This window comes from Peromyscus leucopus, chromosome 9, assembly GCF_004664715.2.
Source record: "Peromyscus leucopus breed LL Stock chromosome 9, UCI_PerLeu_2.1, whole genome shotgun sequence".
In the NCBI taxonomy this organism is placed as follows: Eukaryota; Metazoa; Chordata; class Mammalia; order Rodentia; family Cricetidae; genus Peromyscus; species Peromyscus leucopus.
The window spans coordinates 28023575-28039957 of NC_051070.1; the positions used below are offsets into that span (position 1 = coordinate 28023575).

The 16383-nt window shown below is 35.1% G+C and overlaps 1 protein-coding gene across 1 annotated transcript in view; it reads left to right on the forward strand.

The window, feature by feature from the left end:
* Positions 1 to 16383, forward strand: part of Klhl1 (kelch like family member 1) — a 346069-nt gene that overhangs the window by 249271 nt on the left and 80415 nt on the right. The gene's annotated exons all lie outside the window — the stretch shown is intronic.

Genomic DNA, 16383 nt, shown 5'->3' on the forward strand with positions numbered 1-16383 from the left:
CAGAAAAAGCCTCATTACAGCTAGCCCTAAAGGTTCCATGTGAAGGCCAGACAAATGCTCTTAATATTACTAAGGATAAAATGGGGAAGGAAGATGTTGAAAATCATAAGAGCATGGAGAACTATAATAATTAAAAAAAAATAATAACTTCTGCTGGGCGGCAATGGCACATGCTTTTTTTCATTTTTTAAATTTATTTATTAAATTTAATTTTACATATCAGCCACAGATTCCCTTGTTCTCCCAACTCCTACCCTCTCCCCGCCCCCGCCTTCCCTCCAGCCTAACCCCCATTCCCATCTTCTCCAGGGCAAAGACTCCCCCGAGGATTGAGTTCAACCTGGTAGATTCAGTGCAGGCACCTGCTTTTAATCCCAGCACTTGGGAGGCAGAGCCAGGCAGATCTCTGTGAGTTCGAGGCCAGGCTGGTCTACAGAGCAAGATCCATGACAGGCACCAAAACTACAGAGAAACCCTGTCTCAAACAAAACAAAACAAAACAAAACAAAACAAAACAAAACAAACAAACAAACAAACAAACAAACAAAAAAACTAAAACCTTATACTCTCTTTTGATCATATTATAGGGAGTTAAAATCCATGGGATATATTCACATTCAATCTATGCCTTGTAGTTGCATATTTGTTACACAAATAATTTATCTACCTTTAGGGGTAAACATAGTATATTTTTAAAATTTTTTAATTACAGGATTTGGCAAAATGATTTTATCCTGCACTTGTCTATCATTATCAGCATTGTGAAGAGACAAAAATAGAAATTAAAATATCAGCTGATATGAGCTGTTTGATATGTTTATTTTGCTTTCTTGGCTTAATGTAGATAGGCTATACTGTCAGAAACTTTTAAAGCAGAGCTCTTCATTGTGAAATTCTATAATTGGATATTTTGAGGTATGTAGCTCAACATAACTACACTTGGTTATAAGGGAATTATTCACTTATATTTCTTGGCAAGAAACCTAAACCTGTGCAATCATAGAATTACAATAACTCTAAAATGTAATCTGGATTTTTTTCTTTATTTCTGAAGAAACAAGATTTAATAACAGCAACAATGCTGATTTATTTTTCAGTTTTGCCCTTTTGAGAATTGGCTTACTGGATGCTGCCTCTGTAACCCCAGTCAGTCACTCCAGTTCCACTTCAGTTCTTTCTCTTTGAACTTGAAGCACATCACGTGATTACTAGTTCAAGGTCACCAGTTTTCACAAAGCTATAGAAACAGCTCAGAACCACGAATAACAGCTTGTCAGCCTAAGCCGGCTTTGCTTTTCACACAAGAGTTGTCTTCTGGAATCAGTGTCCACTAGCCAGGTTGTTAAGAGACAATTCCTGAAGAGTCATAGTCCCCAAGGACACCAGGAGAAGAACTGAGTTAAATCACAGTATCTGCTTCCTTAATAATGTTTAGAGTAAGGAGAGATGCTCCTGTGTTAAGGGAAATTGGTATTTATGTCCTTCCCAGAGAGTCTGTAGACAAGGGACTGAAGCCCTCAAGCCACACTCTTTAAAGAGGAATAGAAGGAGGCCCTGTCAGATGAAAAGTGAATTTCCTGCTCATGCTGCTTTCTTTCACAGCTTTATCTTTGCGGGAGAGTGATAAATCATCATGGCTCTTGAAACTATAAGCCTATCTGATAGTTCTGATGATAGTTGATATCCCAGATCAAATTCATTTGAATTTTATCTAATAATAATGTAAGTTTGCCTTGTGGTAGAGTATTTGGATCACATGTATGTGTATATATATCTATATCTATATATCTATATATATATCTGAGTTTTATCAAGAGATGATGAGTGATGGTGGCTTTATGATAAAATACCCACTGTAATTATAAATCAAAGAGTGCTATAAATTCTTTTTGATCAATCTAATTGCAAATCTATAGTAGCTGAAAATGAATATTCTCTCCATGCTAACATCCTGTCTTCTTTTACAGAGCTACAGAGGGCCTACATCTCTGAGCATGAGTTTTGAATATGTTTCACAAATGCATTAGAATTCCACTGTGTGGTTTTTCTCTGGTAGAGAAAGAGACTCACCAGAATTAAGTTACCATTTAGAAAATAGAGACAAAGAATAATATAGAGCTAAGTAGAAGTCGCCAAGCTGCTATCAAATGTGACAATATAAATCACAGTGAAATCAATAAATTTTAGTAGGTCACAAAGACTCTTAAGTATTATATTTGTTAGAGTAAATAATCATTTATGAAATTTAAAAAATGTAATTTCCAAAGGTTTACAGCTATAGATGGAGATTAATAGGACTTCTTGTTCTTCACAACACTTCTGATGTAATGTGTGTTTTTGCTGCAATTCAAATTTACTAGTGACCTACATTTCAGGACATTCAATTTTTCCTTCCATTTATTTGTTACCATATCTCCAATGAAGGCTGGGAAAATCAAAATCAGTATTATAAGGGCAGTGCTGGTTGAGACATAAGCATTTTAATACTGACATACAGAGTAAGGGCTTGGCTGAGCAAATGAAGTCAAGAAAAAGGATCTAATTTGTGTATATCACAGTGCTTAAGTAAAAATATCAAGTAGTATGAATTTATTGCACTTAGTGAATATTTATTAAGAGGATGAAAATTGGGAATGTACTCTCAGTAATGCTTTAATTTCTTTGTGCATTTACTTTAAGGATGTTTTGATTATAAGTTCTTTAATATAAAAATGTGGATATGTAACAATCATAGCTGCAATACGTTTAAATTTTGGTAACCATCATAAAGCTCTCTTTCCTTTGATATCACTACCTAGTTTATAAATTAACAGATTAGAATTTTAACTATAGGATCATATTATATTTATATTAATATATTATACTCAATGACAAGTACAATGTAACATTCCATATTTCCTTACTATACAACATATTTTAAAATACACCCCCAAAGACATGCAAAGTGATGGTATATGTTGTCTTAAAATCTACCACCTAGTTATTTACCACTATGAAGTCTACCAAAATGTCAACAAGGATGTTACAAGGACCATTAAAAATGACCTCTAGCTGAGGAGGTAATTTATAACTTTTTGGAGTGTGAAGAATCAGTTTCTTTCAGGGATGTGGTCTCTGAGATGCTACCCATGCTCTGGTAGGTAATCCTAAACTCATACACTAGAAACAACACCAGGTCTTTTTTTTTTTTTTCTTTCTTGTTTCTTTCTTTTTTTGAAAAAGGCCAGCCTATGCACTTGTGAAACAAAAGTGGTGGAGCTGATAGGAGTTGAGTGAAGAGGAATGGAATTGGGGGTGGATGTCTTTAAATTACACTGTATCTGTGAATGAAATTCTCAAATAATAATAGTAATGATAAAATAATATATTAAGTCTGTTGATAATCTAATTAATTTATTTGATTATTAGCAACTTAAATCAATTTTCTGATGTTTGTATATTGACTTCCAATAACTATTTGCTAAAGTTTTTAACACTTCAAAAGGAAGCACTTATTCTCTCACAGTCTTAAGGCCTGAGCCAAAAATCCAGCAGACTGGTGCTTTATTCAGAATTTTTCTGGCTAAGGAAGAATCAGAGTAGAACAACCTAGAAGTGCAGAACTTCAGCTTTGTTACTTTCAGTCTGCTCAGTCTGCGGTTGGCTGGAAATATTACAGAGAGTGGCAGTGAAACAGAAAACTCCATTGCATCCTGCAACTCTGAAACAAGATGAATATAAAAGGAGAATACAAGATTTAACCCCAGTGTTCTAGATCCTCTGGTTAGGCTGTGGCTCCTGCTAAAGTTTCCACTACCTCGCCAAAACCACAAAACCAACGATGGACCAAAGGTTCACACTACATGAATCTATGGTGGACACTTGCAGTTCAAGCCATAAAATTGTCACCATCCCTGAAAGGCTTATGGCCATTTTGCAATGTGGAATAAATTCACTCCATCCTCAAGAGTCAAAATAAACCCAAAAGGTCCAATATTGGTCAAAAATTCAAGTTGAAAGTCTCTTTTGAAACTAGAGGCAAACTTTTAGCTGTAAGAGTTTTTGAAAAGCCAAAAAGATCACATCCTCATACCAGAATGGAGGAGTGGGCACATGAAAAAGAGGGATAGTACCAAAGCTACACCATCCCAAAGACTACAAACTCTAAATCCTGGGGCTCCACATCTAACATCTGAAATATATAATGGACTTAGAAAGGTCTAGGCCATGACACCCTTATTTCCTTGGCAGTTGCATCCCATGTAGACTCTCTCGTGTGTAGGCACTAATCATGATCTCAGTTTTTCCTAGCAAACAGTTCATATTTTAGCATTTGTGATTCTCTAGTTTTTCCACTGTGACTTACACCTCATGATTATAGTTTCATGCCCGAAGCTGTTAGTAGACACTCATATAAATTTTGATCCCCCTAGTCATTGTTTGTGTCACAGGCTTCAATAAGAAATCTGAGGAGACATATTCATGACGCTAATATGCATTCTTGCAAAACCTGCCTCATATGGATAATGCAAAGTTTTGCTCTCAGTAGAAGTTGTAATATCTCCTGCAACTTTGGATCATGGATGTTGCAGCCTTTGAGCAACTGGATGAATTAAAGGAGGGAACACTTCCTAGGCATCCTTGTGTGAGCAGGGTATCATCATTTCCTAGAACGTTCTTCCAAAGCTTTTCAAGTGAGTTCCTATGACTGGTTGTGTCTTAACAAATCAGTTAAGATAACCGCAGGACACCTTTCCTATTTTCTTCATGTACAGTTCCGGGCTCATAGTTAATGGTTCTCATCTCTGCAGCAATCTCACCTTCCCTTGTGCCAAGTTAAACGTGCTACTTTTTTTTTTTTTTTTGTCAACCTGCAACTTTCCCTTTTCTTTCTACTCTCTTTTTGCTCCTAATTCTCAACATAACTATGGCTAAAAGCAGCAGCCCAAACCAATGCTCTGGGCTAGGAAGTCCAAGTGCTAGGAAGCCTTGAACTTATTCTTCTAACTTAATTAGTTTGTCTCCTTTGCAACAGGACTACAATATAGTCTTAGAGAATTGAGAAAAGAATAACGAGTTATTTGCCAGACTGTAGATTGGATGGCTTTTTTTTTTTTCCAACCTGCAACTTAGTCCTTTCCTGCATCTGAAACCTCACAAAAAAACCAAGCTTTTCCTGGAGCTGGAGTTTTCTCCAGTCCTGCCCGGCCCTGCAGCTCCATGGGACACAGGAAAACTTCAGCTGCTTTCATCCTCCTCCTCCCTCCTGTCTGTGCGTCTTTCTTCTGAGACAGGGTTTCTCTATGTAGCTTTGTGCCTTTCCTGGAACTTGCTTTGGAGACCAGGCTGGCCTCGAACTCACAGAGATCCACCTGGCTCTGCCTCCCGAGTGCTGGGATTAAAGGTGTGTGCCGCCACCGCCTGGCTTCTCCCAATGTTTTAAAATTCTGTATGCCATCTTTTCTAAGTCTTAAGAATCACATTATCAGGTTAGTCACAGCAATATGACTTCACATCACTGCTACTGATTTTCAGTGTTAGCAAGCTGCTTCACCTCTGGGACACAGTGCTTGTCAGCAATATAAGTAGAAGAATGGTTTCCTCTAAGTTTGACAGATTTTAGACATGGTTATGTAGCAGGAATTGTAACAGTTCTTATTAATAAAATCAAACCTGGGGCCAGTTATTGGGGTGAAATGCTGGATGGTCAGAGAGACAGAACAAGCCACAGCTAACCTCACCTGGCCAACTTCTCAGCTGGTCTTGTATCCTCAGACTGGAAGCCTCTGTGTCCTCATATCTGAATGGCTGTCAGCTGAACTGCTGCTCAAAAGCCTGAAGCTAACCAGCTTAACAAGGCCAAATGCTCCTAATTTCTGGTCCTCACACCTTATATACCTTTCTGCTTTCTACCATAACTCCCTGGGATTAAAGGCTTGCTTTCTGGGATTAAAGGTGTGATGAGTCACCATGCCTGTCTGTATTCTTGAACACATGGATTTCTGCCTCTGGAATGCTAGGATTAAAGGCGTGTGCTACCACTGCCTATCCTTTATGTTTAATATTGTGGCTGCTCTGTCTCTGACCCCAGAGAAGTTTATTATCATGCACAATATTTGGGTGAATACAATACCACGTGGTTAGTCCATTGTTCTGTGTCAGCTTATAGCAATGTGCCATGAAGTTAATTATTAATCATCCATAATTAATAATGTACCATAAATCACTGTAATTTTTAATTAAAACTAGTTAATATTACTTCCTTCTTCAATTGAAATATATCTAATGGTAAAGAAATATATGTATATTTAGTATATTATTTTCCTCAATATTTCTCTCTATTGGAGAATGTTCTGTCTTTAAAGATTTTATTTTCTAGTAAGTTACAATTTGCTCTTAAATTAGTAATGATAAAATGTTATTATGATGTAATTGAGGTTATGTAATATACTAATATCCACAATAAATCATCATTCAAAATCTCTTACAATGCTAGCCACTCAGCTGACATCTCTCAGCAAGAATCTAATATTTTCTTCATCTAGCATCTGTACAACTTTACTTACTGAATTTATTCTTACATAATCATTATTAATGATGCTTCATTTTAAATAGTCTCTTCTTTTGACAATCTTAGTGAGATTTACTTTTATAAAGAAACATCACTCGAGTTTGGGGAGTTGGCTTAGTAGTCCAGAGAACTTACAGCTCTTACAAAGGTTTCTAATTTGATTTCCTAGCACCTATGTCAGCCATCAATAATATGAAATTTATGATTGGTTACCTGGCATATGCAGAATTAATTTGGTGGTTATAATGTTTATAGGATCTTCCTTATATAATAATATAGCTAGAAAATGATAGTTTCCCTCTGTCTTCAAATAATATTTTACCAGGCTTAATATCATGTGCATTAATATAAAGTATGTGTTCTATAGCTCTCTTTTACATAAATATGTGGATGTGTGACAGCTGATGAAATGTTTATTCAATGAAAGATTCAAGAAATAAGAAAGTTTATCACCATAATCACTTCTAAGTTTGGTCTCTTCCATCATATGTCTCACAGAAAAACAATTTGCTTTCAGTATTTTCTTTTCTGAAATGACTTTCAGTATTAAGTTCTTTCTTTAAGAGAATATATGTCATGTTGTAATCATTTCATAGTGATTGGATAGCATCAAGGTCATTATTAGTATCAGACTAAGAGTCTCTCTAAGTATTTTATAAATTGATTTTTTTCACTTAATTGCAGTAAATGACTGCTCAGTGCTAAATCAATGCATGTTTTCACCAGTCACTCTTTCAGTGTTGACTATAAGCAGCCCCAGTTCTATTTAATTATTGGGTTTGTAAAATGCCTTAGAAGTCAGGTAACTGAGTTTATTAATGTTCCATTAAAATCATAGTCAAAAGACTTCGTGAAAAACCTCGGGGCTTTTTTAGTGAGCTGAAAAGAATTGTCTTCAGCAGAGGTGTCTTTTGTGACAACTATTTTGTCAGTTCAAAAAAATGTGTCACTTAATTTTGTGCTGTCTGTGTTCAAGATAAATGAGGTTGCTAAATATTTGAATTATGCGTATTGAAACAAAGCCTGTCATCTGTAATGCCAGAGCAGAGTCCATAAGCACTAATTGCTGTCATCACATTTGCTTGTATCAGTGAATACATCTACAGAGAATGAGGATTGCACTTCACTAACACCTTGGCCATTTTTTTCAACTTTTATGTTTTGAGAAAAGAGGCTGCTTCTTATTTCATGAGGGAAATGATTTTATATTTCAATTGTATCTTCCACCTTCCAGTTATGCTATCAACTAGGAAATTTAATGTGCTGTATATCATAAAAATACAAATCAAATAAACAATGCTTTGCTGTTCCAATAAATTATCACACATAACGGTTTAGATCACTGTTATATAGTGCTCAGATTCCATCAATTTAAAAGCCTGAGATGGTTGGTATAAGTTCTCCTATTAATAACTGTAAAGAATCAAGACTAACCTGGGTAGTGGTGGCACACACCTTTAACTCCAGCAGAGGTAGGCAGATCTCCGTGATTTAGAGGCCAGCCTGTTTTACAGAGTGATTTTAAGGATGGCCAGGACTTTTACACAGAGAAACTGTCTTGAACAACAATTACCAAATCAAGACTTGGCTTGACTGTCCTCTTGGATGGCACACACAAGGATGCTGTGGTATTTCCAAATGACATTCAGATTGATGGAACCAATCTCTCCACATGATTAGCTGACTATGCTGCTACTGGTACCGGGCTTCCTACAGAGGGCTTTTAAATTCTTCCTCCGGTCCGGTCCCTCCTTCTATCTTCACATCAAGAGTAGCACTTGAGTTTTGTCTATGTTCCAAAGTTCCTAATTAATCATTTTATTAATGACTCATAAAAGTCCTCCATTTTCCAATGGTCATGTCAACATATTTACACAGGAATATCTTGTCTGGTCCATTGTATCACTAAACATATCTGTCAGATAAGTGGTATTTTATCATACTCACAAGTTCTCAAAATAATTTAAAAAAATCTGGAGATGAAGTTTTAAAGTTCTACCATTCATGTATATTTAGTAGAAATGAACTTTTTCCAAATGGAGACAAGTGAAAAGAGCAAAATTCATTATATTGAGCTTGAGAGTTAGGTAAGTATCATTGATGAAGAAGACTCAGGAAATAACTAAAGTTTTATTTGTAGAATAATTATAATGTTCTTATTATGTATCTATAAAAATTGAATTTACTAATTCTGGAAAAGGTCCTATAACAAAATACTCATTAATGATAATGTACTAGTATATTATTTATAAATCACTACTCAAAAATCCCTCACTTAAGCTTTAACATATTTCAGTAAAATTTAATAATATTTTAGTTGTTCTAACTCAAAGACTACATTTCTAGTTTCCTTAACATAAATTAGAGTCTCTGCTTTAGACTCTTATCTCAAGTTCTTGCTTTAACTTCTCTCACTAATGGAATATGACCTTAGAGTTTTAAACTGGCATAAACTGTTTTCCCCCTAGAATTTTATTGTGGCAATAGAAATCCAAACACACTACTTTCCATAATTACTATTAACACAATGACAACTTTTTACTGATAGCTTCATGTTTCAAATAATGTAATAGAAAAATTTTCCATTTACATATATGCTTAAAAACTGTTTTATTATATGTAATTTTACTATAATAAAGTTAAAACTTTCCTTTTGAATAGAAAGAAAAAAGGAAATAATGGGTGATATCATTCCATATGCTGTGAATATATGTTGTTCTGATTGGTTGATAACTAAAGTTGTTTGGCCAATGATGAGGCAGAATAGGGTTAGGCAGGACATTCTAACTAGAGAGGAGGAAGGAGAAAGGCAGAACAGAGGAGATGATGCCAGCCGCTGCCATAAGAAGCAAGATGTAAAGATATCAGTAACCTAGAAATTCAGGTACTATAATAAGTACATGTGGAGATAGTGGACAGCCTTTTCTAGTTCTTGATTTTTGTGGAATTTCTTTGAATAGTTTCTAATTTCATGTTGGCTAATGGCTTTCTGTAAATTGCTTTTATTATGTTTATGTATGTCCTTTGTATCACTAATCTCTCAAAGACCTTAATCATGAAAAGGGTGTTGGATTTTATTATTATTATTGTAGTTATTGTTGTTTTAGTTTTTTATATGGTGGATTGCATTGATTAATTTTATGTTGAACCATCCTTGAATTTCTGGGATGAACCTATGTGGTCATGATAAATGATACTTTGATGTGTTCTAGTATTTATTTTTCTGGGTATTTTGTTGAGTAATTTTGCATCCATGTAAATAATGGAAGTTGGTGTATAATTTTCTTTCCTGAATCTTTGTCTGGTTTGGGTATCAGGGTGACTATGTACTCATAAAATAAATTTGGCAATGTTCCTTATATTTCTATTTTGTGAAATAATTTGAGGAGCATTGGCATTAACTATTCTTTGAAAGTCATGTAGAATTCTGCATTAAAACCATCTGTTTCTGGGCCTTTTTAGTTTGGAAAGTTTAATGATTGATTCAATTTTCCTAGGGTTATAGAACTATTTAAATTGTTTATCTGGTCATAACTTAACTTTGGTAAGTGGTATCTGTTGAAAAAATTACCCATTTCTTTTAGATTTTCCAATTTGCTTTGGAGTACAGGTTTTTAAAGCATGTTCTTGTGATTGTCTGGATTTCCTCAGTGTCTGTTGTTCTATCGCCTTCTCCGTTCTTTCTTTCTTTCTTTCTTTCTTTCTTTCTTTCTTTCTTTCTTTCTTTCTTTCTTTCTTTCTTTCTTTCTTTCTTTCTTTCTTTCTTTCTTTCTTTCTTTCTTTCTTTCTTTCTTTCTTCTTTGGTTTTTTCGAGACAGGGTTTCTCTGTTTACCTTTGCGCCTTTCCTCGATCTCTCTCTGTAGAAGAGGCTGGCCTCAAATTCACAAAGATCCACCTGCCTCTGCCTCCCAAGTGCTGAGATTAAAGTTGTGCGCCACCACTGCCCAGTGTCTTCTCATTTCTGATGTTGTTATAGAACATTATTTAAAGGTGTGTTATTTTTGTTTATGATGCATTTGTTTAACTCTGTGTTACTGTGCCTGTCTAAAACACCTGATGGTCTAATAAAGAACTAAATGTCCAATAGTGGGGCTGGAGAGATGGCTCAGAGGTTAAGAACACTGGTTGTTCTTCCAGAGGTCCTGAGTTCAGTTCCCAGCACCCATATAGTGGCTCACAACCATCTGTAATGAGATCTGGTGCCCTCTTCTGGCCTGCAGGGATACATGCAAATAGAACACTGTATACATAACAAATAAATAAATCTTTTTTTTTTAAAAAAAAAAGAACTAAATGTCCAATAGCAGGGCAGGAGAAAGGATACAGAGCGCTAGCAGAAAGAGAGAATACATAGAAGGACAAACCTGGGAAGATAAGAATAAAAAGTACCCAGAGAAGGAGGAGGACTCCAGGGATCAGCAAGCCACAGAGTAAGAAATAAGGAAAGGTATACAGAAATAGTGAAAGGTAACAGATCAAAGGAAAAAGCTAGATGGGATAAGTGGAGTTAAGGAAAGCTAGAAAGACACAAGCCAAGCTAAGGTCAGGCATTTATAATTAAAAATAAACCTCCATGTGTGATTTTTCCATATGTAAGTTACTCAGGAGCTGGGTGGTAGGCTCCCCAAAAGAGCAAAACATCCAACAAAGGTCTATAATTTGAAAATCATCTGTTGTTATTTAGTTTGGATAAGGATTTGCCTGTATTGTTAGTTTTCCCAATAATCTACTCTTTGTTTTATTCATTCTTTGTATCGTTCTCTTTGTTTCTATTTTGTTGTTTTCAGCCCTCAGTTTGATTATGTCCCACTGTCTACTCATCTTTGATGGTTTTGCTTCTTTTTGTTCTGGATATTTCAGTTGGACTGTTAAGTTGATTATATTAGCTGTCTCCATTTTTTTTTTCTATTTTTTAAATGTAGTCACTTAGCACTTTGGACATCTTAGCATGTCTTTCATTGCGTCCTATACATTTGGTATGTCATGCTTTCATTTTCATTAAAATCTAGGAAGTTTTTTTTATTTCTTTCTTTACTTCTGTCTTGACCAGGTAGTCATTTAGTAGAGAGTTGTTTAGTTTTCATGCATTTGTAGGTTTTCTGTTGTTTCTGTTTTTGTTGAAATCCAGCTGGAAGTTATTTCAAGTTTCTTGAATCCGTTGAGACTTGCTTTGTGACTGAATATATAGTCAAATTTGGGGAATATTCCATGAGATGCTGAGAAGAAGGTATATTCTTTTGTGTTTGGGTGAAATGTTATGTAGATACCTGCTAGGCCCACTTGTTTCATAACTTTTGTTAGTTCCAATATTTCCCTGTTTAGTTTTTGTCTGGATGACTTGTGTGCTGATGTGTGAGCTTGACTCCTTGCCTTAACAGCTGATCTGGGCTATAGTAAAAGAAATAAACCATTCATCTGGTATTTGAAATCAAATGGTTGTTAACTTAAAGTTACACTTTATTCCTTTTCCTGACCAGTTAGTAAAAATGATTGGGGTGGATGGGGAGGGGTGGCCTTGTTGGAGTATGTATGGTCCTGTTGGAAGAGATTAATCACTGAGGGTGGTCTTTGAGGATTCAAAAGCTCATGTTAGGCCCAATTTCTGTTACTGTCTGTTCCCTAGAGATCAGGATGTAAAGCTCTCAACTACTGCTCCAACACCCTGCCAATGTGTTTCCTGCTAGGATGATATTGGACTAAACCTCTAAAACTGTGAGCAAGCTCAAAAATCAAATAATTTCCTTTGCAAGAAAAAAGAATGTATACTGTTCTAGTGGATGACTCAATTTTGGTTCCTATATCATCACCCTCCTCTAGTATCTATAGTCATTTGCAGTCACACATGTGTACAGTTACACAAAGACAGACAGATAAACACACAAACACATACACACAATCAAAACTGAAATAAATATCAAATTAAGAATTGAGATTGCTAATCTGTTTATAGTACTATACACAGGTTACATATATTTACATGAGTGAGACAGGATACTAAGGGTAAGCCCAATGTTATCATAGTTAACAATGTCAGAGATGTAATGGCATTGGATCTAGATTTGCATAAAGGTCTGTAAGGAACGGGAGTATCCTATAGAACATAGAAAATGGCAAAAAAGGCAAGAAAACCTTTTTCCCTCTCAGGATCCTTGGAAGAAATGCAACTCTGTCAACATTATTTTAGTTTGTCTCACATTTTTGACTTTCAGTAGTAAGAAAATAGATTTATGCTATTTAGTCCTTAAGTTTGAGATATTTTTTATAGTAGTCATAAGATACTGATACAGTAGAGATTTTGAATAACAAAAGAGAGATGAGCTGCTGTTTCCATTATAGCAATTTAAGATGACTGAAGCTAGCAAAAATCTATAAAAGCACAAACCATGCTTTAAGATGTAAGACTTTTCTAACTTGTTTTGAGAGTCCTTTGACATACACCTCAAATCCACACATTCCTTTATGAATAATAATGCACATGGTTTCTCAGGTCAGATTAACTTCATCTATACTCATAACAACCTTTCATGTTTTCTGCAAAGATTTTCAGTAAGGTTCTGGGGAATATTCAAAGGCTTCCTTGCCTACCTATTTCTATAGTACCAGTCTAGTGGGACTGGGTTATTCAAATTATGTTATGTTCTACTGCTATCATCTGTCAATAGCTACTTACAAAAGACAGATATTTGGATATAGCTTTTCTTATAAATTCAGACTATTTCAAAATTAAAATAGATTTTTTTTCATTTATTGTATAATGACTAGGGTTCTCCCATAACTCCTTCCAGATGCTCCCCACCCAATGACATTCAAACCCTTTCTTGCTCTCTCTCATTAGAAAATAAACTGACATCTAAAAATATAATAAGAAAAAATAAAAACAAACAAACAGAAAAGGACAAAACTAATGAATGAAAAGAGAAAATGATTGATACAAAGAATAAGCACAAGAAACAGTTATAGATGCACAGACACACACATTCACAAACACAGAAAACCCATAAAGACACAAACTCAAAAACCATAACATACAAGCAAAACACCTTGCCCAGGAAAAGCATTATGAAAAAAAAACCCCTCCAAAGTACTGGTTTTTGTTGGCTTTATATTGCTGATCATTGGACATGCCTTTAGGTGTGGTTTATATACCTAGTAATATTCCTTTGGAATAAACTTGATTTTCCTATGTAAGAATGTATCTGTTGGATACAGCATCTAATTAAGGGATGGGGGTTGGTGCCCAAGTCCTTTCCAGTGCTTGGACACCACGTGGCTTAGACCTCTTCAGGCCTGGTCCATCTGCCAGTCCTTGTGATTTCATATGTACATCAGCCTTGCTGGTTCTAGAAGGTGTTGCTTTTTTGATAGCTTTCATTACTCCTGGCTTTTACAATCTTTTGCCTCTTCTTCTGAATGGTTTCCTGATTCCTGAGGTGAAGGGTTGATATAGATAGCTAATTTAGAACTGAGTACTCCAAAGTCTGTCTCTCTCTCTCTCTCTCTCTCTCTCTCTCTCTCTCTCTCTCTCTCTCTCTATCTATCTATCTATCTATCTCTATCTCTCTCTCCCTCAAAGCACGTTGTCCAGTTGTGGTGTACTGTGGGAAGAAGTGTCTCTAATGATATCTGAGCAAGGCACATCTATGGGTATAGACAAATGTCATTAGAAGTCATTTTATTTTCAGTTAGCAGAACAGGAGTATTTGACTTCACCTAAGTCCATGGCTTAGTATATCCCAGTTTCTTCGAGCACCTGAGAAGTATCGGTTAGTCATCCATTTCATCTCATGGAATGGGAATTAAATGCAATCAGATGGTGGCTGGTTAGTCTCACATCATTTTAGCCACTATTGTCTCAATGTATATTGCAAAAAACAAACAAACAAACAAAATCCACCATTGTCTGTTGAAGGATTTGTAGCTGGGTTGATGTTTACCTTCTCCTCTTTTAGTATCAATTGAATTTCCCAGTACCATGAACATTAGTGTGGTGTTTTGAATAAAAATGGGCCCATAGGATCATATGAAATGGCACTACTAGGAGGTGTGGCCTTGTAGGATTAGGTGTGGCTTTGTTTGAGGAGATGTGTCACTAGGGGATGGGTTTTGAGGTCTCACAAGCTCGAGTCAGGCTTACTGTTTCACAATATCTTCTTGGTGCCTGTGGATACAAATATAGAACTCAAATATAGAAATATAAATTACCTCTCCAGAATCATATCTGCCTGTGGGCCACCATGGTTCCTGCCATGATGATGTATGATAACTAAGCCTATGAATTCTAAGCCAGCCACAATTAAATGCTTTCCTTTATAAAAGTCCCATGGTCATGGTATCACTTCACAGCAACATAAACTCTACCTAAGACAGCTCGTCAGTAAGTTAAAGCTCTTGGTAGACTGCAGATCAACTTCTCTATGATCAGTGAGTTATGTAAGTGCTGTTTTCTGCAAAAAAATAACTAAGTGTCAGTTTGTGGAGAGCAAACATTATAGCCTTGACAATAGTCAGGCATTCTTGAAATTATTCAATGATGAGATTCACCTCATAAAATGTATTTATGCATAGCAGAGTGAAATAGAGCAAAGGCACTTAGATCTAAAAATAAACACATTCATTTTTAGAGACTCACACAGGTAAAATGCTATCAAATAATTTCATGAACATTATGATTATTTTTCTAAAATTTATAGTTTTATAATACTTTAATTTTTACTTATATCAGATAATTCATCATTTAAATTTCTACACTATTACTTTACTTTTGGTGAAAAATTAAGAGTAAATTATATCATAACAACATAACTGGCAAAATTTCTTCTGCCATGATGCTTATATTTGATTTATTTATTGCTGCTTATAGCCTAAGAAGTTAAGGAGTCCCCCACAGATATATGTCCCCTAAGCAAAAAGAACTTATTACAATGAAAATAAAATATAGCGCATTGCTGTATGAATGTACACAAAACTCATGGCAGATCTATGTAAATGAAATATTTGGGAACACAAGGCTAAACAATGAGGTCAAACACTGAAGCAACATTATAAGATGTTAGCTGTTTTCTATCATATAAACCATTTGTGAATGGTATGATCAGTCATATATTATGTAAATCAATCAGCAAAATGTACTAACAGTGATAGGAGCCATTTTTGCTTGATTTTTTAAAATTTACTTTTATTAGAGTTACTATATTTCTCAAATATCTATCTATCTATCTATCTATCTATCTATCTATCTATCTATCTATCTATTTCAGACAAAAAGCCATTATTTTAGGTATTACAATTACTAAAGATTATAGTTAACATTTTATATCTCTAAATGTTTTTATTATTATATTTCTCAGATAATTTTAACAAGTTTAAATACCATGGTGAATACTTATTAAACATCTTACAATTGACATTTAAAAGTACATTTATTTATTTTGTGTATGGGGTGTATGTGTGTGGGCCCACATCTATTGTGCTGCCTATGTAAAAGTCAAGGGACAATTAGTGGGATTCATTTCTTTTCTTCCACTGTATGGGTTCTGGATATTGTTTGCTATCCAGATCATCAAACTAGACAGCAGGCACCTTGACACTCTCCCAGGCACTGATAGTTTTTGTTTTGCTTGTTAGGCTAATATTTACTCATTTATTTATTCAAGGCATAAGACAAATGTAAAGAGAAATGGAAAGCTATGGATATGGTCATGCTTGATTCAATTAACACATCTTTCCTTTCAGAAGTGTTATCAATAGCACACATAATTTTGTTATTTAAAGAGGCTCTCATTCATTTTTTTTCAAGCTGAGATTACAAAACATACTTTAAATGACAAATAAT